Source organism: Callospermophilus lateralis, chromosome 13, assembly GCF_048772815.1.
Source record: "Callospermophilus lateralis isolate mCalLat2 chromosome 13, mCalLat2.hap1, whole genome shotgun sequence".
In the NCBI taxonomy this organism is placed as follows: domain Eukaryota; kingdom Metazoa; phylum Chordata; class Mammalia; order Rodentia; family Sciuridae; genus Callospermophilus; species Callospermophilus lateralis.
In genome coordinates, this window is record NC_135317.1 from 7,473,645 (window position 1) to 7,499,787 (window position 26,143).

Here is a 26,143-nt window from a genome sequence, read left to right on the forward strand (position 1 = left end):
CGCCCCTCCAGATGGAAGACCCTTTCCACCTGAGTGTCAGGTGGAGCTCATATACCCCAGCAGCCAAGATAGAGACAACTCAAACTTCCAGGAGAGAAACACCACCCACCTGGGAATGGGAGTATCTCCTATACCCCCTTAGCCTGAGTAGAGGGGACTCACCCCTCCAGGCAGAAGAACCCTCCCATCTGGGTGTCTGGGAATCTCCTATACCCCCATAGCCAGTGTAGAGGAGACTCGCCCCTCCATTCAGGAGACCCCATATCTTGGGTGTCAGGGGAGCTCTTATACAGCCAGAGCCAAGGGAGTGGGGATTCGACCCTCCAGGCAGCATATCCCTTCCACTTGGTTGTCAGTGGAGTTAATATACTGCCATAGCAGGGTAGAGGGGAGTCGCCACTGGAGGCAGAAGACCCCTCCCACCTAGGTGTAGGGGGGGCCTCTTATACCACTGCAGCCAGGGTAGAGGGGACTCCACTCTCCAGGATGGAGATCCTCCCACCTAGGTGTCAGGGGGTGATCCTTTACTTCCACAGCCAGGGTGGAGGGAACTCGACCCTCCAGGGGAGAGACCTATCCAACCTGTGTTTCAAGGAAAGCTAGTAAAACACTGCAGCCAGGGTAAATGAGACTCTCCACTTCATGCAGGAGACCCCTCACATCTGGGTATGGGGAGGACTCATATACCACAACAGCTAGAATAGAGGGGGCTCACCCCTCCAAGCAGGAGAACCCTCCCATGTGGGTGTCAGGGAAACCTGGTACACCATCTCAGCCAGGGTAGAGGGAAGTCACCCCTCTAGGCGGGAGACCCCTCCACCCTGGGGGTCAGGGGAAGCTCCTTAACTTCTGAATCCAGGGTAGAGTGGACTCACACCTGCAGGCAGAAACCCTTTCCCTCCTATGTGTCAGGTGGAACTCAAATACCTCAGCAGCCAGGTTAGAGGCACCTCGCCCCTCCAGGCAAGAAATACCTCCCACCTGAAAATGGGAGTAACTTCTATACCCTCCTTAGCCTGGGTACAGGGGACTAGCACCTCAAGGCAGAAGACCCCTCCCATCAGGGTGTCAGGTGGAGTTCATATACCCCAGCAGCCAGGATAGAGGCAACTCTCACCTCCAGGTAAGAGACACAACCCACCTGGAATGGGAGTAACTTCCATACTGCCTTAGCCAGGGTAAAGAGGATTAGCTTCTCCAGTTAGGAGATGCCTCCCACATGGGTGTCTATGGAAGGGGTGTTCATATACAACTGAAACTTGGGTAGCAGCTACTCGCCCCATCAGACGGGAACCCCTTCCCACTGAGGGTAAGAAGGGGGTCTTAAACCCCACTGAGGGTAAGAAGGGGGTCTCATCACCCAGGGATAAGGAGACTCGCCCCTCCAGGCAGGAGACCCTCTCACTTGGGTGTCAGAGGGAGCTCTTATACCACCGCAGCCATGGTAGAAGGTACTTTCCACTTCCAGTTTGGAGTACCCTCAGACTTCGGTTTCTGGTGAGCTTTTATACCACCGCAGGTGAGTTAGAGGAAAGTCTAACCCTCCAGACAGGAGACCTCTTCTACCTGGGTGTCCTGGGGAGCTCTTATACTGCTGCAGCATGCTACAGGGTACTCTAACCCCCTGGCCGGAGACTCCTTCCAATTGTGTGTCAGGGGAGTTCCTATACCACAGCAGCCAAGGTAGAAAGGACTGGCACCACTTCACAAGTGGAAGCAGAGAAATTGTTGGCACTAGGATGTGGAAACAGAGGGCAGAGCAAAGGGTACACAGTGAAGTGCACTAAGGGGCACAAGCAAGGTACCCCAGCTAATCCCCAATGGGAAGTGACACCTTGAAAGCCACACAACACAGGAAACACAGTCCAGGGCTCAGGTAAGCAGCCAGGTCTGAAAACGAGTGTGAAACATTAGGGTTAGGGAGGGCAGGGTTGGGGAAAGGGCATCATGCAAGGCTAGATGGTAGGGGATGGAAGGGTGATGATCATGCAGGGCAAGGACAGTGGAAGGCCCAAGTCCACTTCAAGGTGTCAAAGATTGGAAGGGGACAGGGGCACAGGTGAGGGACAGGGCTGGGTATCACACAGGGAAACATCAGGGCCCAGAGGCCAGCCAATTTCACTCCTCTGACCCAGGTGAGAAGAAGCTCACAGAGGACCAGGATCAAAGGAGGGCCAAAGAGGGCACCATGAGGGGATACTTTGTGTCTGGAATTAGGGGTGGGGTCGGTGGGTAGCCAGGACCCCCTTTAGGATCTCAGGCTAGAGAAAAACAGGGAGAGGGGAGGGTCTGGCCAGTTCCAGGATACCACAGTAAAGGGGAACAGAGGGGAGGCCCAGGAGGGGGCCAGAAAAATGGGCCTGAAATCAGGGAACAGGGACAGGATCCTCCAGAAGGGCACCCAGGGGTTCATACAAGGGAAAAGGCCAAGGAATGGAGAGCCAAGTGTCAGGACCTAGGCCCGTGTTTCATGAAAACAGACAAGGCTGTGGAGGGGAGGCAGAATAAAAATGGGAGCAAGTAGCACAGGGAGAGGAGGGCTCACAGGCCAGTTCCACAGTTGGGTGTCAGCATTGGGGAGTAGGGCCCCAGGCAAATGGAGGCCTAAGGGCCCAGGCAAGGAACAGGGCTACATTTTCCCAAAGGGAGATGGAAGGGCCAAACTGCCACATAAAGTCCCCAGCCCTGGTGTGCATTCTAGCAAAGGTATCAAGAAAAGTTAAGAAGGAAGGGACAGGGACAACAGGAGGTCCAAAGAAGGGTACAGCAGAATAGGCCAGAGGATGTGTGTTATTGGATTGGGGGCCAGGACCCCAGCAAGGAGACCAGACTATGGACCTAGCTGTGGTCCCATGTCAGGACAGAGCAGAGAAGGGCAGGACTGGGCAGGTGGGCAGTACTAGGGTTCTGCAAGGAAGGGAAGCCAAGGGAAGTAGAAAATCGGCACAAGTGAGGGGCGCAAAGTCAAAACCCAGGGATGCTGGGAGCAAAAAGGGGCACTGGAGGCTCCAGGGAGGAGCCAGGCCAGGGAATTGAGAGGCGAGGGCCAAGGCTTTTCTAGGGGGCTCAGGAAAGTATACAGGGCCGGGGAGGGATGGAAAAGGATCCAAGAGGCGACAAGCAGGATTGAGGCCCAGGGCCACTTCCAGGAGTCCAAGTTCCATGTTCAGGACCAAAGGCCAAAGGAGAGCAAGGGGCCCAGGTGAGGGGCAGGCCTCTCTTCCCATAACATGCCTTTCCCAGATGAGAATCCAAGGTCATTGAATGGTCAAAGGGGGCCTGGCAAGGGACGGGGCCCAGGAAGAGGGCAACAGGGGGCATGGCCTGGGGTCGCAGTGGGTGTGGAGAGGGCCCAGTGCCAGGACCCAAGCAAGGAGCCCAGGCAAGGGTCTCACCTAACTGGCCAAAAATTAGGGACCCAACGAGCAGGAGACTCCTGGTTGAGACCAGGTAAAACACAAGGGTATCAAAGAAAGGGGAGACACAAGAAGGAGGAGTCAGCTGGAAGCACAGGGCAAACCAAGAGAAGCATTCTAGGGGACCCAAAAGAGAATGACGCCAGGAGAAGCCACACATGATGCCATGCAACTCAGGTATGCAATCATTGGCTCAGTTGAAGGTTCACGTCCAGGCCTTCTTGGGGTTACAGCAGCATTGAAGGCTAGATGGCAGGTGAGGGAAGGGAGGGAATGGGGCAGGGCATGTCTGAAGCAAAGCACATTTCCACTGCCAGGTGTCATGTTTCTGGCAGTGGGGTGGGGGGGGATCAGGCAAGAGGCAGGGCTGTGATTCCATAGGGAGATTTCAGGATGTAGAGCCTAGTATTCTGTCCTGGGTGAGCAGATAATCAGAGAGGGACCAGAAACAAGGGAGGGCCAAAGGAGGGGACTGTGAAGAAAGGCTTTGCATCTGGACATTGGGGGGTGGCTGAGGAACAAGGACCCAATAAATGAGTCCATTCTAGGCAGAAGCAGTGGAAAGAAGGGTCCAGGAAGTGCCAGAATACCACAGCACAAGGAAAATAGAAGGGAGACATAACAGGGTCCCGAGTAAGGGGCCTGAAATCAAGGTACATGAGCAAGGTCCTTGAAAGGGCACACAGGGTCTCAAGCAAAGAGCCAGGCCTAGGAACAGAGAGCCAAGTGCAAGGACTGGGGCCAGGAGAACATGAAAATGGACAGGGATGATTAGGGGAGGGAGGGAAGGAAGGGTGTTGGTGGTGCAAAGGAGGGGCATTCAAGGCCCAGGCCCACTGCAGGATGTCAGTGTCCAGGAGCAGGGCCTGGGCTGAGGATGGCCAAATGACCTATGTATGGGGAAGGGCTACATTTAACAAAATGGAGCCTACAAGGCCAAGAGGCCAGGTCCAGTCTCCTGGCCTGGGTGAGTATCGTGAAAAAGGATCAGGAAAAGGGGCCTGGCAGCATCAGGGACTACAGGAGGGTTAAAGGAAGGCACAGTCTGAAGGGACAGAGGCATAGCCAAGGGCTGGGAAAGGGGCCTCAGGTAAGTGAACAAGGGTGGGTAGAGAAGGCTTGGGATCCAGCAGGGGGGAGGCAGGCACCAAGCCTAGGGCCATTGCCAGCTTTTAGGGTTTCATGGGCAGTACCAAGAACCCAGGGAGAACAATGGGCCCAGACCAGTGGCAGGGCTCAGTTTTCTATAATGCACACTGACACAGATGAGAATCCAGAGCCAGGGACTCTGCAAAGGTGGCTGGCAAGAAAAGGGGGCCAAGAGGAAGACTACAATAGGGCTCGACTTGAGGTCACAGTGGGTGTTGAGAGGGGCAAGAGCCAGGAACCAAGCAAGGAGTCCAGGCAAGTGATGACCTGAACCAAGATGATGAGAGACCCAAGAAGGAGGGAACTGCACAAGGGGAAAGCAGTGAAGGGGAGGAAGGGGCAATGTGAGGATGAGGAGACAGCAGGGGGGCAGGCATCACAAAGGGCACTTAGGGGAGCAAAGTAGGGGGCACATGAAGAGAAACCATGTGAAGCCACGTGACTGTATGCCACAGGATGAACAAACACAGTCAGGGGCCCTGGCGAGGAGCCAGGCCTGAAGACTGGAGCACAAAGGGTCAGGGTTCTAAAGGGCTAGGTTGGGGTAGGGGCAGCATACAAGGGGAGAGGACAGAGGAGGGAAGAAGGTGATCTAGCAGAGCAAGTTCTGCACAAGGCCTATGTCCACTGCCAAGTGTCAGGGTTCCAGCAGCCAAAGGGGCCCAGGCAAGGGGCTGGGCTCTGTTTCCCATAGGAGCCTTCAGGGTGCAGAGGACAGCTAATTCCACTCCTCTGCCTCAGGTAAGTAGATCCTGAGGGAGGCACTTGAAACAGGGCAGGGCTAGAGAGGTATGGAAAGGAGAGGAGAGATGGTGGTGCATTGGTAGGAAGGCTCAAGGCCCAAGTCCATGACTGGGTGTCAGGTTGGGCAACAGGATCCGGGTTGAAGGAGGCCAAAGGGCCCACACAAGGGGCTACTTTTTTCTCTTAGGGATCTAGATGCACCAATAGGCCAGGACCACCTCCCTGGCGTGGGTGTGAATCCTGGGAAAGGGGAAAAAAAAGGGGGCTTGACAGGGACAGGAATGAAAGGAGGGCCAAAGAAGTGCACAGCGGGAAGGGCCAGAGTATGGGTGCTGGTGGGGTAGGGCCTGGACCCCAACAAGAAGCCCAGGTTAGGGACCTAGAGGAGGGCTCATGCCAGGGGAATACAGGGAAGGGCAGTGCTGGGCAGGCGGGCGGCACTAGTGGACTCCATTGCAGGAACACCAATGGGAACAGGAAGTATCCCAAACAAATGGTACACAGTAAGTGCCCAGGCACATTCTGGGCAACACGAGCCATCAGAGGCTCAAGAAAGGAGCCAGGACATGGAATGGAGAGGCAAGGGCTGGGGCTGGGGCTGGTGCTGGAGTCTCAGGACAGTGGACAAGACTTGGATGGGGAGACAGGGGATCCAAAATGCACAGGCAGGTACATGCCAGGGACACTGCCAGGTGTCAAGTTTCCAGGTGTTGGATCAAGCACCCAGAAAGAGCAAGGGACCCAGGTGAGGGGCTGGGCTCTGTTTCACATTAGGTGCCCTGGCGCAGATTCGAATCCAGGGCCAGGGACCTGGCAAAGGAGGCTGTCAAGGGAACAGGGACAAGAGAAGTTTGACGGGAGTGCATGTTGGGGTTCCTGGTGGGTGCTCAGAGGGGTGAGACCCATGTCTCAAGCCAGCACCCCAGTAAAGGGACCCACCTCACTAATCATAAATTAGAGAACCAAAGAGATGGAGACCCACAAGCGCTAGGAAAATTTGTGAGGGGAAAATGAGGAAGGGGTTGCACAAGAACCACATGACAGAGAAAAGCACAAGGGGCACCTAGGGGAGCCCACTGGTGGGCACAAGCAAGAGGCCTCCAGGTCAGACCTAACACAGAGAGACTCTATGCTATTCTAAAGGGCATGAGGAAAGTGGTCAGGGGCTCAGGCAAGCAGCCAGGCCCTGGGCCTGGCTGTGTTTCCCACTGGGAGCATTCAGGCTGCAAAGGCCAGCCAATTTTGCTCCTCTGCCCCAGGTGAGAAGATCTTCAGAGAGAGACCTGGACCAAAGGAGGGGCAAAAGGGGGCACTCTGAGGTCATTCCTGTGGTGCAGAGTTTTTGGTTGGGTTATTGGGCAGCCAGGACCCTTTTGAGTAGCCCAGGCTAGAAAGAAGCAGGGGTAGTAGAGGGTCTGGGCAGTGACAAAATACCTCAGCATACATAAGGGAAACAGAGGGGAGTCATGGGAGGGGGCCATGAAACCAATGGACAGGGACACGGCCTTTGAAAGGAGTGGCCAGGGGCTCAAGCAATGAGACAGGCCCAGTAATGGAGAGTCAAGGGCTAGTACCTGGGCCTGGGTGAATGAAAAGCCCCAACAGGGTAGAAGTTACTGGTGGCACCAGGTGGAAAACCCCTCCCACCCAGGTGTCTACAGGATCTTGTATAACACTGCAGCCAGGTTAGAGGGGACTTGCCTCTCCAGGCGAAGACCCCTCCCACCTGGGTGTCCAAGGGAGCTCATATACCACTGCAGCCAGGGTAGAGGAGACTCACCCAGTCAAGCTGGAGATCCCTCCCACCTGGGTGTTAGGGGAGCTCATATACCGCCATAGCCAGGGTTGCAGGGATTCTCTCCTCCAGGCGAGAGACCCCTCCTACTTGTGTGTTACTGGAGCTCCAATACCAGGCAGCCAGGTTAGAGAGGACTCACCCCTCCAGTCAGTAAATACCTCCCACTTGGTGTCTGGGGGAGCTCATATACCTCCCAGCCAGTGTAGAGGGGACTTGCCCCTCCAGTCAGGAGATGCCTCCCATGAGGTTGTCCTGGGAGCTCTTATATGGCAACAGCTAAAGTAGAGGGGATCTTCACTACAAGTGGGAGAACACTCCCACCTGGCTGCTGTGGTGAGCTTCTATACCACCAAAGCCATGGTAGAGGGGACTTGCCCCTCCAGGCGGGAGACTCCTTTCACCTAGGTGTCTGAGGAAGCTTCTATCCCTGCACAGCTAGGGTAGAGGGGATTTGCCCCTTCAGGCAGAATATCTCTCCCACCTGGGTGTCAGGGGGAGCTCTTATACCAACATAGCCAGGGTAGAGGGGATGCGCCACTCTATGGGCAAGACTCCTTCCAACTTGGTGTCCAGGGGGCTGTTATACTGCCACTGGAAGGGTAGGGGAAACTCGCCACTCCTGGCGGGAGACCCCACTTGACTGGGTGTCAGGGAGAGCTAGTATACTTACCCATTCAGGGTAGAGGGCACTCACCTTTCAGGTGGGAGACCCAATCACCTGAGTGTGGGTGGAGGAGTTCATATACCACTGTAGCCAGTCCCTTCAGGGAGGAGGCCCCTCCCAACTTGGTATCATGGGGAGCTTGTATAACACCTTAGCCAGGGTATAGGGGATTTGCCCCTCCAGGACAAAATCTTCTCCCACCTGGGTGTCAGGGGAAGTCATATACCGCAGCAGCCACGTTAGAGTGTTCTTGCCTTCCTGCTGAGAGACCCCTCTCACCAGGATGTCAGGGGGAGCTCATATAATGTAGCAGCCAGGGTAGAGGGGATTTGCCCCTTCAGGTCGGAGAACCCTCCCATCTGGGTTGTGGTGGGGAGCTCGTATAACACAGCAGCCAGAATAGAGGGAACTTTCCCTCCAAGGAGGATCTCCTCCCACCTGGGTGCCTGGGAGAGCTGGTACACCCCCTCATCCAGGGTAGAAGGGAGTCAACCTCCAAGCAGGAGACCCCTCCCACCTGGGTGCCAGGAAGAAATGGTACATGCCCTCATCCAGGGTAGAGGGGAGTCACCCCTCTAGCCAGGAGACCCCTCCTACCTGGGTATCAGGTGGAGCTGGTATATCGCTGTAGTCAGGGTAGAGTGCACTCACCCCTCCAGGCAGAAGTAAATCTCTGCTAAGATTTACATTAGATTTGAGAGTTGAAGAATGCCAGCAGCCAAGATTCTATACCGGGAGATAACAAAATAACCCTGTATGTTAAAATGCCACAAGAACTATGTATGCTCCCCTTACCTAAATGACAGTTCCCCCCCAGGAGATGGAGGACACCATCCTTGGAATAGTACTGGACTCTGACTTAAAAGCCCATATGTATCATTAAAAAGTTCAAGTAATTTGGTTACCATCTGACTCAGCAACAGAACAGACAATAGCCACTGGGCTTCAAAAGAAACAGGAAATCTGCTCAATTTCATTCCTTTCAACCTGCCATCAGACTAGAGAATTCTTTGGAACTACCAAATTCAGCTATACATGGATCCTCATCTTTCAGTTATAGCAAAACCCTCTGTGAAGCCACAAATGAAGAAGAATGGGATCCTCTAATATGTGGGCCACCTAAGCAAATAACCTTTGGGGTCATTAAACAAGCACTCCCAGTGCATCTGGACTAAGGCTTCCTGATCTCACAAAACTTTACTTTCTTTATGTCCAGCAACAGTGCGGAATGGCTGTAGGAGCCTTGACATGGACTTCTGTCCAAAGAGCTGCGCTCTGTAGCCCAAGACTGGCCACCTCGTTTACAGGCCCTTGCAGCCACAGATCTTCTGGTGTTGGAAGCTAATAAACTGGCTATGGGACAAAAATTGGTTTTCAGGGTTCCTCATTCAGTGTTGACATTGGTAGAGTACAAAGGACAACATTGGTTGTCTAGTGGTCAATACCAAGGCATATTATGTGAAAACACATGTGTCTATGAGGAAGTCATCCAGACTCTGAACCCAGCAACCTTGCTGCCCATTGAACTGGGCAACGTGATCACAACTCTATTAAAGTCATAGTTGAAATGTTCTCCAGCAGACCACACGTGAAAGAACAGCCCTAAAGGACCCTGATGTGGAGTACTTCATAGATGGAAGCAATTTTATAAAAGATTGGGTATGTTTTGCTAGATATGCATGGTCACTCTGTACTCCACAGTTGAGGCAGTTACTCTGCCTCAAGGAACTTCAGCACAAAAAGCAAAACTTATTGCTTTGACTCAAGTACCTCAATTGACAGCAAGAGTCTGTGTGGATATTTACATAGACTCAAAATATGCATTCTCTACCCTTCATGTTCATAGGGCCTTATGTAAGGAAAAGGGGCTCATTAACTCAGGAGAAAAAAAAAGGCATGATGTACAGGCAAGAAATTCTTAAACTTTTGGATGCACTATGGGCTCCCAGGAAAGTTGTGATTATATATTGCCAAGGTAATCGAAAGGGAAATACTGTGGTTTCTCAGGGCACCTGGATAGCTGACAGAAAGGCCAGGTTAGCTGTCTGCAAGGATTGAGAAGAAAATCCAATCCCAGGTTTAAAGGATGCCCTTCTGCATGGCTGACTATGTAACAGAATTTGAGCCAATATACTCAAACGTAAACTGAAAAAAAAAAATTTCTCCCAGGAGGATGATGGAGATATTGTGATGGCTGGCATAGTCATCCCCGAAATTCTAGCCCCAGCCTTTATCAAAGAGTTCCACAGCAGAACACTTTGGACATACAGCACGTTAGACAGTTCTGAGTCAACATTGCTACGTCTTCTGGCTCACAAACTTTACCTGGATATTTTGAAAACATTGTGACATTTGTGCTCACAACAATCCTTGTCAGGGGCCAGAGCTCCCACCAGGAATCCAGACTATATCAGGACCACCTTATGAAGACTTGGAAGTAGACTTCAATGAACTACCACACTCACGGGGCTATAAGTAACTTTTGGTTTTTGTGTGTTCCTACTCTGACTGGGTGGAAGACTTTCCCACCCACCCTGAAAAAGCTAGGGAGATAACCAGGATGCTTGTCTGGGAAATGATTCCAAATTTTTTATCCCAATAATTATTGGCTCAGACAATGGGCCAGCTTTTGGGTAGAGGTGATATGATTACTGACCAAGAATTTAAACATCACATGGAATTTACATACTGCCTATAGGCTGTGGAGTTCTGGTAAAGTTCAAAGGATGAGCAGGACTTTAAGTCCCAATTGTGTAAGCTGTTTCAGGAGACCCACTTACATTGTGATGAACTTCTCCTTACTACACTATTGAAGATTTGATCCACTCCCACTAGGAAAACTGGATTCTCTCCTTATAAGATAATGTACATGAGGCCTCCCTCTTATTAGGTGACCTTTTGGAGACTTCAGAGAGATAGGAAAATTCATCCTGAGATGACAGCTTCAGGGCCTTAGGGAAAACTTTACAGGTTCTAATCCAATGGGTTAAAGAAAAATTGGCACTAATTTTGACCACAGGTGCACACTCCTTCAAGCCTGGAGATTGATTCTGGGACAAAGAATGGAATATTCAAACACCTAAACTTCTTTGGAAGGGCCCGTTCCCTGTCATTTTACAAATCCCATCTGCAGTCAAGTTTGCAGAAATAGGTCCCTTGATTGACTACACCAGACTGAAGCCTGCAGGTGTGGACTGGGGATGCACTCCAGATGCTGCTACTCCCTTGAAGCTGACTGTCTAGAAAAAAGGAGCACCAGAAAATCTTGGGGGTCAGAAGGACAACAGCCCTGCTCAGTCACTCTGGAAGGGAACTGGTGTATTCACAGCCAAAGCTTGAAGAGACTACTGCCCTGATTCAGCCACATGGAAGAGACTGGCTGATCAATGTCCCATGGAAGATAAACTTCCCACCCAGGACTAATGAACACTTTCAACCCCTACGATAGTTCTTATACTATAATGCACTGCCACCCCTTGCTTCTAGATATATACATAATTCTCTGGTTTTTACTACTGGTTTTATAACAGTAATTCTCCTGACTGGACACTGGGTAAAAAAAAAGTATTTATACTTTTAATCTTGCTTATATAAATTTTTAAGTATTTGTTTGTTGTTATTAGTTTTGCTTTGTTAATTTATGCTATTTAACCTTTGCTAACCAAAACGTTAGTCTATTTTTAGTTTGGTTTTCTTTGATAACCTTAAGAGGTTCTGTTCTACTCCTATTCCAACCATGAAGATCATGTGAACCATATGTCAAGATGATCCACTATAATCAAGAGGTGGTAAAACATATATTTAGGACCTGTCCTGCCAGAGGAATGCAATGAATGGATGACTGTTTGGAAAGACAAAAGAGGTTCATTGGTAAGTAACTTGATTTAGGAGGTCACCAATCTTGTGGTGAAGATAACTGGCCACCCCAGAGGATAATTGCCATTTATGGTCCCACTCCCTGGGCACAAAATGGCAGTTGGAGTTATAGAACTCCTATTTACATGTTAAACAGAATTATTCAGTTACAAGCTATACTAGAAATTATTATTAATCAGACTGCCACAGCCTTAGACCTCCTAGCCACAAAACAGTGCTCACGTGAGTGGCTAACTATCAAAATCACTTGGCATTAGATTATCTACTGGCTGAGGAAAGAGAGTATGTGGAGAGTTCAACAGCTCAGATTGTTGCAACCAAATGGATGACAATAGACAAACAGTTAAGAATATAGTCACAACACAAGATAACTAGCACTTAAGCTAGTACATACCTAGAAGGACATTAAACTTTGCATCCCAAACACGCTTTTGGGAGATGGTTGTCAACTCTTGTTAGATTTAAATGCTTAACTGCTCTAGTGGGTATTATGCTGTTAACCTGTTTATTTTTCCCATATTTAGCTCCACTGTGCATTAAAACTTATGGGTTCATTATGGAAGTTGCTTTTGAAAAGATGACAACAACTAAGGCTTTGACATTATATAAGGCCTTAAGCCAATATAATCGTAATGATACCCTTAAAATTAAAAGATTAATTTATGGTTAGCATCAGAAAAAGGGGGAATTTAAGTGACACTCCCTTTCTCCACAGAATAGTCTTACTTGAGATTCTGAAGAAAACTTCACCATGGATGATTTTAGGACTGTCAGCAACAGAGGCTCTGCAAAATAGTTCAATGTAGATAAACTTTCTATTTTGCTGTCACCATGTTTTACTTGGCCACTGGCCAAGAAGATTCCAGCACTCCCGGTGCTGGGCACCCCTTTACTACTTTTTAACAAACATAGCCTGTATAGTAGATTGTAGAAATATGACAACAAGGCCTCTGGCCTTGAGCTGGGCCTACAGACATGTTTACATGTTTCAAGATATGTTTCCAACTGGGTTCCATGGTAACAACTGGCAGAGAGAGGAAAAATGGGAAAAAGAAGCTCTCCCTACTCAGATGTTGTCCTTGAAGAGTTAACTTGCCCACAACAGTGACAGAAAAAGCTGCTTTTATGTGAACTTCTGCAGTCTGTGAATTTCTCAACCCCTCCCCTTACATGCTGGGTATAATATTCTGAAACTTCCTGAAATCGGGGTTCAGGAGATTGATTACAGCAAAAGCTATGTTCTCTGAGCCTGGCTTCAGCCAAATAAAACTGTTTCCTTTTATGTTTGGTGCCTTGCCTCATTTGACCCTACAATAGTACTGTGCTATCCTGGCATTGCAGGAACTCTCCCCTCCTACTGCTTCTCCCTAGGCTGGGCTCCAAGAATGGGTCCTGGCTCTCCACCAAACCCCCAATTCTGGACAAAAGGTATCCATTCACAGTGTCCTCCTTTGGCATTTCTTTGATCGAAGACCCTCTCTGGGGCTGCTTTGCTGCTCCCCTTGGCTTCCCTGTACTACAGTACCCTTGTGCAGACCCGCCTTCCCCGGCCAGTGTTCTCTTCTCTTCCCTGGCCTGGGCCTCCATCTAGGTTTTTTGCCAGGGCTCCTTGCTGGGATCCTGGCACCCATCCCACTCACACACAACCTGTGGCCCTTCAGGTTGTGCTCTCCTTTGGCCCTTGGGTCCTCGAATGTGTCCTGGCAGCCTAACCTCTGCCACCTCCACTAACCAGGTATCCTCAAACAGTACCCTCTTTGTCCCCTCCTTTGGGCCAGGTCCCTCTCTAAAGATTACTCACCTGTGGCAAAGAAGTCCAATTGGCAGGGCTTTGCACCGTGAATGCTCCCTATGTGAAACACAGCCCTGCCATTCTCCTTCAACCTTGAGGCCTGGCAGTTAACATGGACTTGCTCCAACCCAGCCCTGAGCGATTCCCTCCCTTCCCTCCCCTGCTCTCTCACCTTGCATGCTTCCCCTATTACAACCCAGCCCTCCCCAAATCGGAACTTTTACACTCCAGTCTCCTCTGGGCCTGGGCATTCACCTGAGCCCCTGAATGCATTCCTCGTGACCCTTGACATAACATGTAATCTCTTCATATTGGGTCTGACCTGAGGGTCACTTGCTTGGGCCCATCAGTGGCCTCCTCTAGGTGCAACTTGGCTTCTCCTAGTCCTTCTGGAGGCCATTTCTCCTCTTCTCCTTGTCCTTTTTTCTCGTGCTAGCGGGTCTCTGGTCTTTGGGTCCCTCATCACCATTGATTGAGTGAGTCCCTTGCCTGGGTGCCTGGCTTGAGTCCTGGCTCTCGCCCTTCCACACACCCACTCTGACCCCCAGCCATGCCTTCCCATTGCCCTCCTTCTTGGCCCCTTCCTTTTCCTGACCTACTTTGCCAGGACCCTGGCCTTACGTTCTCATCTGATCCATAGCGCATTACGGAAAACAGTGCCCTGCCCTTTCCAATGGCCCCTTGCTCTCCCCGGGTGCTTGGTCCAGCACCAGGAAGCCTAAAACCTGGAGGTGGCCCTGGGCCTAGAGCCTGACTTCACCATGCTGGATCCCCTGCCCTCCCTCCCACATCTTTTTCACTGTCCTGAGCCCCCTGTGCAAGCCCTGGCCCTTGGTTCTCAATTCCCTGGCCTGGCTCCTCGCATAAGCCTCTGGGGGCTGTTCTAGCTCACTGCTTTTCTGGGCATTGTCTGAGGGCCCATCGCTGGGGCTGCTTCCCTGATCCCCTTGTTTCCCAGTACTACAATACTCTAGAGCAGGCCCACCTTCCCGGCCCAGCATTCCCTGCTCTCCCTGGCCTGAGTCCTCTAGGTCCCTTGCCTTGGCTCCTTGTTAGGGTCCTGGCTCCCACCCATACCACACCCATCCTGTAGCCCTTCAGCCCTCCTTCAGCCCTCCTGTCCTTTCTGTCTCTGCCATGCCTGCTTTCCTGATCCCTTTCCCAGTATGCTTATCTGGGGGAGAGGATATGACCTTTGGGAAAACGTAACTCTTCCGCTTGCCTGGGTGCTTTTGCGTCCCCCAGCCTGGACCCTGCTCCTGAACTTGGACACCCTGTAGTGGGCCTTGAGCCCTCCTCTTCCTGTGCCAGCCACTCTCCTTTCTCTCCTCCCGCCCCTCACTATACAAGTTTCTTTTCATTCACCCAGGCACAGGTGCTAGCATTTCACTCTCCATTACTGGGCCCCGCTCCTTTCTTCAGCCCCTGGCAGCAAGAGAATTTGACCTTTGGGAAACCGTAGCCTTGACCCTTGCCTGGGCACTTTTGCCTCCCTCAGCCCAGGCCCTACTCCTGAACCCTTACACCCTGCTGTGGACCTGTGACTTGATCCCTCCTCCCCCTGTGACAGCCACTTCCATTTCTCCCCTTCTACCCTCCCTATCGATGTGTTTTATCATTTACCCAAGCACAGGTGCAAGCACTTGGCTTTCCATTACTGGGCCTGGCTTCTTGCTTGAGCCCCTGGACAGGCTTCTCAAGAACAAAGTTTCTATCCCTTGGTTGTAAGCCCCATTTTTCAGCCTTCTCCTGTGCCTCCCCTTTGTTCCCATCATGCTGTGGTATCCTGGCACTGTCCGGACCCTCAGCTACCCTATTTACTCAAGCCTAGGCTCCTCAAAAGGATCCTGCAGCCCTCCAACACCCACAAACCTCCTAATACTAGGTATACCGTCACAGTACCCTCTTTTGCCCCCCCATTGATCCAGGTCCCACTCTGAGGATTTACTCACCTGGGGCAGAGGAGCAGAATTGGCTGGTCTCTGCACCCTATAGGCTCACTATGAGAAACACAGCCCTGCCAGTCACCTAAGTGACTTTACCTTGAGGCCTGGCACTTAACATGGGACTTGCTCCAGCCATCCATGAGCAATCTCCTCCCTTCCCTCCCCTGCCCTCTGGCCTTCAAGCTACACATACCCAAACACAGCCCTCCCTAACCCCGACCATTTGTGCTCCAGTCTCTGGGCCTGGGTACTCTCCTGAGCCCCTGATGGTGTTCCTCATGTACCTTGGCAAAGCATGGAGTCTCTACATGTTGGGACTGACCTGGGGGCCCCTTGCTTAGGCCCCACAGACGGCTTGTCTAGGTGCCCCTTGCACTTCCCTCTGTCTCCTGGTCCTCATGCAGTCCCTACCTCCATTCCCCTCATGCTTTTTCCTGGCTCTTGCAGGTCTCCTGCTCCTGGTGTCCCTCATCATAATCGGTTGGGTGAGTCCCTTGCCTGAGGGCCTGTCTTTGGTCATGGATCTCACCCTATAGTACACCCACCATGACCTTCTGTTGTGCCCTCCCTTCACCCTCCTCCTGGTCCCCTTCCCTTGTCTGGCCTCTTTTGTCAGGTCCCTGGCCCTGGATTCAAATGTGAGCCAGGGTGCCTTATGGGAAACAGAGCTCTGCCCTTCACCTGGGCCTCTTGCTCTCCCTGGATGCTTGGTCCTCAACTAAAAACATGACACCTGGAGGTGGTCCTGACCCTAGAGCCTGACTACTCCCTGCTGGATCCCCTACCTTCCCTCCCAAATCTTTTCCACTGTCCTGAGCTCCCTGCCCAAGCCCTGGCCCTTGGCTCTCTGTTCCCAGGCCTGGCTCCTCTTTTGAGCCTCTGGTGGCCATTTTGCTCACTGCTTTCTTGAGCATTGTCTAAGGGCCTCTTGCTGGGGCTGCTTCCCTGCTCCCCTTGGCTTTCGTGTACCTCAGTACCATAGTGCAGCCCCTCCTTCCTGACCCAGAATTCCCTGCTATCCCCTGGCCACACCCTCCTCTGTGTCCCTTGCCTGGACTCTTTTCTGGGGTCCTGGCCCCCACCCCACCCACAACCGTCCTGTGGCCCATCAGCTTGTGCCCTCCTTCAGCCCTCCTGTCCTTTCTGTCTCTGCCATGCCCTCTTTCCTGATCCCTTTCCCAGGATACTCACCTGGGCCAGGTGACTTGACCTGGCCTCTTGGCCCTGGGAGCTCTCTTTGGAAAAACATAGCCCTGCCCCTTACTTGGGCCCTTTGGCCTCTCTCAGCCGTGGCCCTGCCCCTGACCCCTGTCACCCTTCAGTGGACCTGGGCCTTGAGCCCTTCCTCCCCTATGCCACCCACTCTACTTTCTCCCCTCCCACTGCTACCCCTCCATGTTTCTTTTCATTCACCCAGGCCCAGGTGCTAGCACTTGGCTCTCCATTACTGGGCATGGCTCCTTGCTTGAGCCCCTGACTGTCCTTGGAGGAACCTTTCCCTTCCGTTGGTTTCAGACCTCTTTTAATAGACCCCATCCTGTGCCTACCCTCTGTTCCACTTGTGCTATAGTATCCTGGCACTGTCCAGACCCTCAGCTAGGCCTATTCACTCTAGCCTAGGCTCCTCAAATGGGTCTTGCATCCCACTGACCCCCAAAATCTCCTAACACTAGGTATCCCCTCACAATACCCTCTTTCCCCTCATTGGTCCAGGTCCCTCACTGAGGATCTACTCAACTGGGGCATAGGAGTGGAATTGGCTGGTCTCTGCACCCTGTATGCTCCCTATGGGAAACACAGCTGTGCCAGTCACCTGAGTCCCCTTCAATGCCTGTACCTTGAAGCCTGGTAGCAGCAGTATTGGAGCTCCCCCTGACACCCAGGTGGTAGGGGTCTTCCACCTAGAGAGGTGAGTCCCCTCTACCCTCCTTTGGCAGTGTATGAGCTCCCCCACACACCCAGGTGGGAGGGGTCTCCAGCATGGAGGGCGAGTACCCTCCATTCTGGATGAGTTGTTATACGAGCTCCTCCTGACACCCAGGTTAGAGGGGGTCTCTTTACTGGAAGGGCGAGTCCTGTATACCCTGTCTGCTGCAATATTCGAGTTCCTCTGGACACACAGGTGGGAGGGGTCTCCAGCCTGGAGGGGCAAGTTTCCTCTACCCTGGCTGCAGAGGTATACTAGATTCTTCCAACACCCAGGTGGGAGGCATCTGCAGCCTGGAGGGCGAGTCCCCTGTACCCTGGCTGAAGCTGTAGAAGAGCTCCCTTTAACTGCCATGTGGGATGGATCTCCCAACTGGAGTGGCATATACCCTATACCCTGGCATCAATGGTATAGGAGCTCCCCTCTGACACCCTGGTGAGAGTGGTCTCTCGCCTGGAGTGGTGAGTCGTCTCAACCCTATATAAGGTCGTACACAAGCTCCCACATGACAACCAGGTAGGAGGGGTTTCCTGTCTGGAGGGGGGAGTCCCCACTACCCTGGCTGTAGTGGTTTAAGTGCTCCCACACATACACACAAAGGTAGGAGGTGTCTCTCGCCTGGAATGTCAAGTCCCCTCTTCCCTGCTTCTGCCAGTATATGAGATCCCCTGACAACAAGTGTTTAGGAGTCTCCCACCTAGTGGGGCTAGTCCTCTCTCTCCTGGCTGCAGTGGTAAATAAGTTCCCCCCCCCCCATAGCAAGGCACATGCCGGTCTTCTGCCTGCAGGATAATGTACCCTCCACCCTGGATAATGCAGTATACATGCTCCCAGACTCCCAGGAAGAAGGGGTTTCCCACCTGGAGGTGTGAGTCACCTCTACCCTGTCTAAGGTGATATGTAAGCTCCCTGAGACACCCAGGTGTTATGGGTATCCCATAAGGAGGGCTGAGTCACCTCTCTCCTGGATGGGGCAGTATATGTGCTTCCCCTGGCACCCAGGTGGTAGGGGTTTCCAGCTTGGAGGGACGAGTACCCTCTACCTAGGCTTTGGCAGTACAGGACCTTCCCCCTACACCAAGTTGAAAGGGGTCTCTTGTCTAGTGGGATAAATCCCTTCTATCCAGACTGCAGTGATACATGAACTCTGCCCCACACATAGGCAGATGGGAGGGGTCTCCCACCTGGAGGAGAGAGTACCCTCCACTCTGGCTAAGGCAGTATAGAAGCACCCCACAGACACCCAGGTGGGAGGGGTCTCCCACATGGATGGGCAAGTTCCCTCTACCCTGGCTGCTGTGGCATATGAGCCACCCCTATTAGCAGATGGGAGGAGTCTTCTGCCTGAAAGGGGGAGTGCCCTTTTCCCTGGCTGAAGTAGTGTACTAGCTTTCCCTGACACCCAGGTAGGAGGGGGTCTTCTGCTTGGAGAAATTGGTCCCCTCTCTCCTGCCTGGGGCAATATATGAGCTCTCCCTGACCATTAGGTGGGAGGGGACTCTTTCCTGGTGGGGCGGGTTCCCTCTACCATGGCTGCTGCAAGATAGGCACTACCCTGGACACCACATGAAAGTGGTGTTCTGCAGGGCTTTCAAGTCCCTGCAACCTTGCCTGCAGCTGTATATGAGCCCCCTCCTCCCCAGGACATCCAGGTGGGAGGGGTCCCCCACCTTTAGGGACAAGTCCCCTCTACCTGTTCTGGGGCAGTATATGAGCTACCCCTGAAACACAGATGGAAGGGGTCTCCTGCCTGAAGGCGTGAGTCCCCTCTACCCTGACTACAGTGGTATAGGAGCTCCCCCTGACACCCAGGTGGGAGGGGATTTCCGCCTGGAGGGGCTAGTCCTCTCTACCCTAGCTGTAGTGGTATAACAGCTCCCCCCATACCCAGATGAGAGGGGTATCTTGCCTGGAGGGAGGAGTCCCCACAACCCTGGCTGTAATGGTATATGAGACCCCCCAACCCAAGTGGGCGGGTCTCCCACCTGAGGGTGCGAGTCCCCTCTACCCTGGCTGCACTGGTTTAGTAGCTTTCCCTGACACCCAGATTGGATGAGTCTCTCGCCTGGAGAGGAAATTCCCCTTAGCCCTGGCTGCAGTGGTAAAGGTTCTTCCCCCGATACCCAGATGGGAGGGTCTCCAGCCTGGAGAGGCAAATCCCCTTGACCCTGGCTGTAGTGTTATAGGAGCTCCCCACTACACCCAGGTGGGAGGGGTCTCCCACCTCAAGGGATGAGATCCTCTACCCTGCCTGTGGCAGTAAATGAACACCCCTTACAAACAGGTGGAAGGGATCTTCCACCTGGAGGGTCGAGACCTCTCTTCCGTGGCTGTGGTGGTATAGAAGCTCCCCACGACACCCAGGTTATGGGGTCTCCTGACTGGAGCTGCGAGTCCCCTCTACACTGGTTGCAGTGGTATATGAGCTCCCCCCGACACCCAGGTGGAAGGGATCTCCCACCTGGAGCAATGAGTCCCCTCTACCCTGGCTATGGCAGTACAAAACTCTCCCAGACACCCAGGTGGGTGGGTTCTCCTGCCTGAAAGGGTAAGTCTTCTCTACCCTGGCTAAGGTGGTATACAAGTCCCTCCCTACACACAGGGGAGAGTGGTCTTCTGCATGGACAGGAAATACCTCTCCACCTTGACTTTCGCAGTATACAAGCTCTCCCTACACCAAGTGGGAGGGGTATCCCATCTGGAAGGGTGAGTCCCCTCTATTTTAGCTCTTGCTATAGAAGAGTTCCCAGTACACCCAGGTGGGAGGGGTCTTTCACCTGCAGGGCCATATTCCCTCTACCCTTGCCATGGCAGAATAGGAGATCCCCCTGAGATCCAGGTGGAAGGGGTATCTCACATGTTGGGGCAAGTTCCGTCTTCCTTGGCTGCTGCAGTAATCAAGCTCTCCCGGACACCCAGGAGGGAGAGTTTTCCTGATTGGAGGGGTGATTCCCCACTACCCTGTGTGCGGATGTATAGTTGCTGACCCAGATACCCAGGTGGGACGCGTCTCCCAATTGGAAGGGCAAGTCCACTCTACCCTGGTTGCAGTGGTATATGAACTCCCACTGACACCCAGGTGGGAGGGGTCTCCCACCTAGAGGTTCTAGTCCCCTCTACCTTTGCTGCTCTGGTATAGGACCTCCTCTGATACCCAACTGAAAGGAGTCTACAGCCAAGGGGCTAGAGTCCCCTGTACCCTGCTGCAGCGGTATAAGAGCTCCGCAGGGCTACCAGGTAGAAGAGGTCTCCCATCTGGAGGGTAGAGTTTCCTCTACCCCGCCTGTGGCAGTATAAAATCTCTCCCAAAACTGACGTGGGAGGGTTCTCCAAACCTGAAGGGGAAAATACCCTCTTCCATGGCTGCAGTGGTATAAGTGGTACCCCTGACACCCGGGTGAGAGGGGTCTCCTGCCTGGAGGGGCGAGTCCCCTTTATCCTGACTGTGGTAGTATATGAGCTCCCCCTGACTCCTTGGTTGGAGGGGTCTCCTGCCAGGAGGGGTAAGTACATTTCTTCCATGGCTATGGTGGTATAAGAGCTCCTGCTGACAGCCAGGTTGGAGGGGTATCCTGCCTGGATGGGAGAGTCTCCTCTATCCTAACTAAGCTAGTATACAAGTTCCCCTTGACACCCACGTGGGGGCGTCTCTCACCTGAAGGGGCGAGTCCCCTCAACCCTGGCTGCAGGGGTATACGAGCCACCTCCTACCCTCAGTAGTGAGGGGTCTCCCTCCTGGAGGGGTGGGTCGATGTTACCCCAGCTGCAGCTGTATATGAACACCCCCCCCTCGCTAGACACCCATGTGGGAGGCGTCTCCTAACTGGATGGGCGAGTCTCCTCTAACTTGGCTAGGGCAGTATAGGAGTTACCCCCATTATCATGTGGGTGGTGTCTCTTGCCTGGAGATGCGAGTTGCGTCTATACTGGATGCTGGGGTATATGAGCTACACCTGACACCCAGGTGGAAGGGCTCTTCCTCTTGGAGGGGAGAGTCGACTCTACCCTGGCTGCAGAGGTTGAGGAGTTTCCCCTGACCCCCAAGGTGGAGAAGTCTCCTGCCTAGAGGGGTGACTTCCCTCTACCCTGGCTGAGAGGGTGTACCAGCTTTCCCAGGCACCCACGTGGGAGGGGTCTCCTTCTTGGAGAGGTGAACCCCCTCTATTCTGGCAGCTGTTACACAATAGCCCCCCCGTACCCAGATGTTAGGGGTCTCCTGCCTGAAGTGACAAGTCTCATTTACCTGGATGCAGTGGTTTACTAGCTTTCCCTGACCCAGATTTGATGGGTCTCTCGCCTGGAGTTTCAAGTCCCCTCCACCCTGGCTGAGGAAGTAAAGGATCTCCCCCTGACACCAAGGTGGGAAGGTCTCCATCCTGGAGAGGCAAGTCCCCTCTACCCTGGCTGCAGTTGTATAGGAGATTCCGCCTACATCCAGGCGGGAGGGGTCTCCTGCCTCCAGTGGTGATTCCCCTCTACCCTGGCTGCAATGGTATAGGAGGTCCCCCCTATACCCATGTGGGAGGGGTCTACTCCCTCAAATGGCAAGTCCCCTCTACCATGCTATGGCAGTATATGAACTATCCTGACAACCAGGTGGAAGGGATCTTCCATTTGGATGGTCTAGTCCCCTCTCCTCTGCCTCTGGCAGCATAGGAGCCCCCCCAACACCAAGTTATAAGTCTCCTGACTGGAATGGAGAGTCCTGTCTACACTGGCACAGGGGTATATGAGGTTTCCAAGACACCCAGGTATTACAGGTCTTCCACCAGGAGCAATGAGTCCCCTCTACCCTGGCTGTGGCTGTGTACAAGCTCTCCAAGACACCCAGGTGGGAGGGTTCTTCCACCCCTCTACCAGGGCTAAGGGGGTATAGGAGTTACTCCCATTCTCAGATGGGAGGGGTTTCTCACCTGGAGATGCGAGTTGCCTCTACCATTGCTGCTGGAGTATATGAGCTCCACCTGACACCCAGGTGGGAGGCATCTTCCACCTGGAGGGGAGAATCCACTCTTCCCTTGCTGCAGAGGTTAAGGATCTTGCCCTAACACCCAGGTGGGGGACGGTCTCCCGCATAAAGGGATGACTTCCCTCTACCCTGGCTGAGGGGTTGTACCATCTCTCCCATACACCCAGGTGGGAGGGGTATCCTACTTGGAGGGGCAAGTCTCCACTATTCTGGTTGCTGTTTTATATGAGCTCCCCACCATACCCAGATGGGAGGGTCCTCCCACCTAAAGGGGTGCATCCCCTTTGCCCAGTCTGCAGTGGTTTACTAGCTTTCCCTGACACGCAGGTAAGATGAGCCTCTTGTCTGGAGGGTTGAGTATCCTCCGTCCTGGCTGCTGCAGTAAAGGATCTCCCCCTGACACCCAGGTGAGAGGTTCTCCAGCCTGGAGATGTGAGTCCCCTCTACCCTGGCTGCAATGGTATAGGAGGTCCCCCCTACACCCAGGTGGGAGGGGTCTACTCTCTCAAATGGTAAGTTCCCTCTACCCTGCAATGGCAGTATATGAACATGCCTGACAACCAGATGGAAGGGATCTTCTATTTGGAGGATCTAGTCCCCTCTCCTCTGCCTCTGGCAGCATAGCAGCACCCCGAACACCAAGTTACAGGGTCTCCCAACTAAAATGAAGAGTGCCCTCTACACTGGCACAGGGGTATACAAGGTTCTCAAGACACCCAGGTATTAGGGGTATCCCACCAGGATCAATGAGTCCTCTCTACCCTGGCTGTGGCTGTATATAAGCTCTCCAAAACACCCAGGTGGGAGGGGTATCCCGCATGGAAGGGCAAGTCAACTCTACTTTAGCTCTTGCCACACAAGAGTTCCCAGTACACCCAGGTGGGTGGGGTCTTTCGCCTGCAGGGCATGTTTGCTCTACCCTGGCTGTGGAAGTATAGAAGCTCCCCCGAGACCCAGGTGGGAGGGATCTCTCGCCTGTTGGGGCAAATCCCCTCTACCCTGGCTACTGTAATAAAGGAGCTCCCCTGCCACCCAATTGGGAGGAGTCTCTGGCCAGGAGGCTAGAGTCCCCTTCACCATGTTGCAGCAGTATTTGAGCTGCCCAGGTGGAAAAGGTCTCTCTTCTGGAGGATAGCATTACCTCTATCCTGACAGCAGTGGTAAAGGATCTACCCTGACACCCAGGTGAGAGGGTTCTCCCGCATGATATGGAACGTACCCTCTACTATGGCTGCAGTGGTATAAGAGCTCCCCATGACACCCAGGTGGGAAGGATCTCCTGCCTGGAGGGGCGAGTCCCCTCTATCCTGGCTGTGGCCATATATGAGCATCCCCTGACACCCTGGATGGAGGGGTCTCCCGCCAGAAGGTGCGAGTATTTTCTTCTTTGGCTGTGGAGGTATATGATCTCCTGTTGACAGCCGGGTTGGACGGGTCTCCTGCCTGGATGGGCAAGTCTCCTCTACCCTGGCTAAGGTGGTATACAAGTTCCCTGAAACCGTCAGGAGGGAGGGTCTCTCGCATGAAGGGGTGAGTCCACTCAACCCTGGCTTCAGTTGTATAAGAGCCCCATCCTACCCCCAGGAGAGGCGAGTTGCTGCTACCACAGCCACAGCTGTAAATGAACCCCTCCTCTTCAGACACCCATGTGGGAAGGGGGGTCTTCAACCTGGAGGGACAAGTCCTCTCTACTCTGGCTAAGGCAGGATAGGAGTTACCCCCATTCCAAGGGGAAGACGTTTCTTGCCTGGAGGTGTGAGTAGCCTCTACCCTGGCTGCTGGGGTATATGATTTCAACCTGACACCCACATGGGAGGGTTCTTCCATCTGGAGGGGCGAGTCCTCTCTACTCTGACTAAAGCGGTATAGGAGTTAATCCCTTTCCCAGGTGGGATTTGTTTCTCACCTGGACATGCGTGTTGCCTCTACCCTGGCTGCTGGGGTATATGAGCTCCACCTGACACCCAGGTGGGAGGAGTCTTCTGCCTGGAGGAGCTAGTCCTCTCTACCCTGGCTGCAGTGGTAAAGGAGCTCCCCCCTGCACTCAGGTGGGAGGAGTCTCCCGCCTATAGGGTTGACTTCCCTATACCTGAGGGTGTGTACCAGCTCTTCCAGACACACAGGTGAAAGGGGTCTCCTGCTTGAAGGGGCAAGTCCCCTCTATTCTGGATTCTGTGTTATAGGAGCTACCCACCCATACCCAGATGGCAGGGGTTTCCCTCATGCAGGGGCGAGTTCCCTCTATTCTGGCTGCAGTGGTTTATTAGCTTTCCTTGACACCCAGGTTGGATGGGTCTCCAGCCTGAAGGAGTGAGTCCACTCTACCCTGACTGCTGCGGTAAAGGATCTCCCCCTGACTTCCAGGTGAGTGGACCTCCAGCCTGTAGAGGTGAGTCCCTTCTACCCTGGCTGCAGTGGTAAAGGAGATCCCCTCTACATCCAGGTGGGAAGGGTCTCCCGCCTCAATGGGAGTCCCCTCTATCCTGCCTATGGCAGTATATGTACAACCCTGACAATCAGGTGGAAAGGATCTTCCACCTGGAGGGTGGAGTCCCCTCTCTCCTGGCTCTGTCAGTATAGGAGCTCCCCACAAAACCCAAATTAGGTGTCTCCCGACTGGTGGGGTGCGTTCCCTTTACACTGGCTTTAGGGTTATAGGAGCTCCCCCTGACACCCAGGTGGGAGGGATCTCCCACCTGGACAATGAGTCCCCCATGCCATGGCGGTGGCGGTATAAATGGTCTCCCAGACACGAAGATAGGAGTGGTCATCCCCGCGAAAGGGCAAGTTTTCTCCTCCCTGGCTAAGGTGGTATACAAGAGCACCCCTATACACAGGTGGAAGTGGTCTTCTTCATGGACGGGCGAGTCACCTCTACCCTGGCTTTGGTGTTATATAAGGTCCACCGACACACAGGTGGGAGGGATATCCAGCCTGGAAGGGCGCCACCACTCTACTTTGGCTCTTGTCATATTAGGGGTCCCAGTGAACCCAGCTGGGAGGGGTTTTCCGTCTGCAGGGGCATGTTTCCTCTATCGTGGCTGTTGCAGTATAGGAGCACTGCCAGCATCCAGGTTTGAGGATTCTTTTGCCTGTAAGGGTGAGTCCCCTCTATCTTGTCTCCTGCAGTAGTCAAGCTCCCATGGATAACCAGGTAGAAAGGATCTCCCTATTAAAGTGGCGAGTGCCCTCTACCCTGTCTGCGGAGGGATAAAAGCTCCCACAGACACCCAAGAGGGAGGGATCTCCCGCATGGAGATCAAGTCCTCTCTATCCTGGATGTGGTGGTATATGAGCTCACACTGACACCCTTGTGGGAGGGTTCTCCCACAGGAGAGGCAAGTACTTTCTAACCTGACTGTGGTGGTATATGAGCTCCCGCCAACAGCCAGGTTGGAGGGATCTCCCATCCGGTTGACAGAGTCTCCTCTACACTGGCTAAAGTGATATAAAAGATCCCTGCTACACCCAGGTGGGAGGCGTCTCCAGCCTGGAGGGGCGAGTACCTACTACCCCAGGCTGCAGCAGTATAGGTGCTCTTCCCCGCCACACCCAAGAGGGAGGGTCTTCTTCATGAAGGGGCAAGTCTCCTCAACCCTGGTTGCAGGGGTATAATAAGCCCCCTCCTACCCCCAGGAGGGAGGGTTCTCCCGCCTAGAGAGGCGAGTCGCTGCTGCCCCAGCTGCGGCTGTATACGAAACCCTCCTTGGCAGACACCCCTGTCGGAGAGGTCATCTGCCTGGAGGGGTGAGTCCCCTCCACCCTGGCTAAGGCGGTATAGGAGTTAACACCATTCCCAGGTGCAAGGTGTATCTCACCTGGAGAAACAAGTCGCCTCTAACCTGGCTGCTGGGGTAAACCA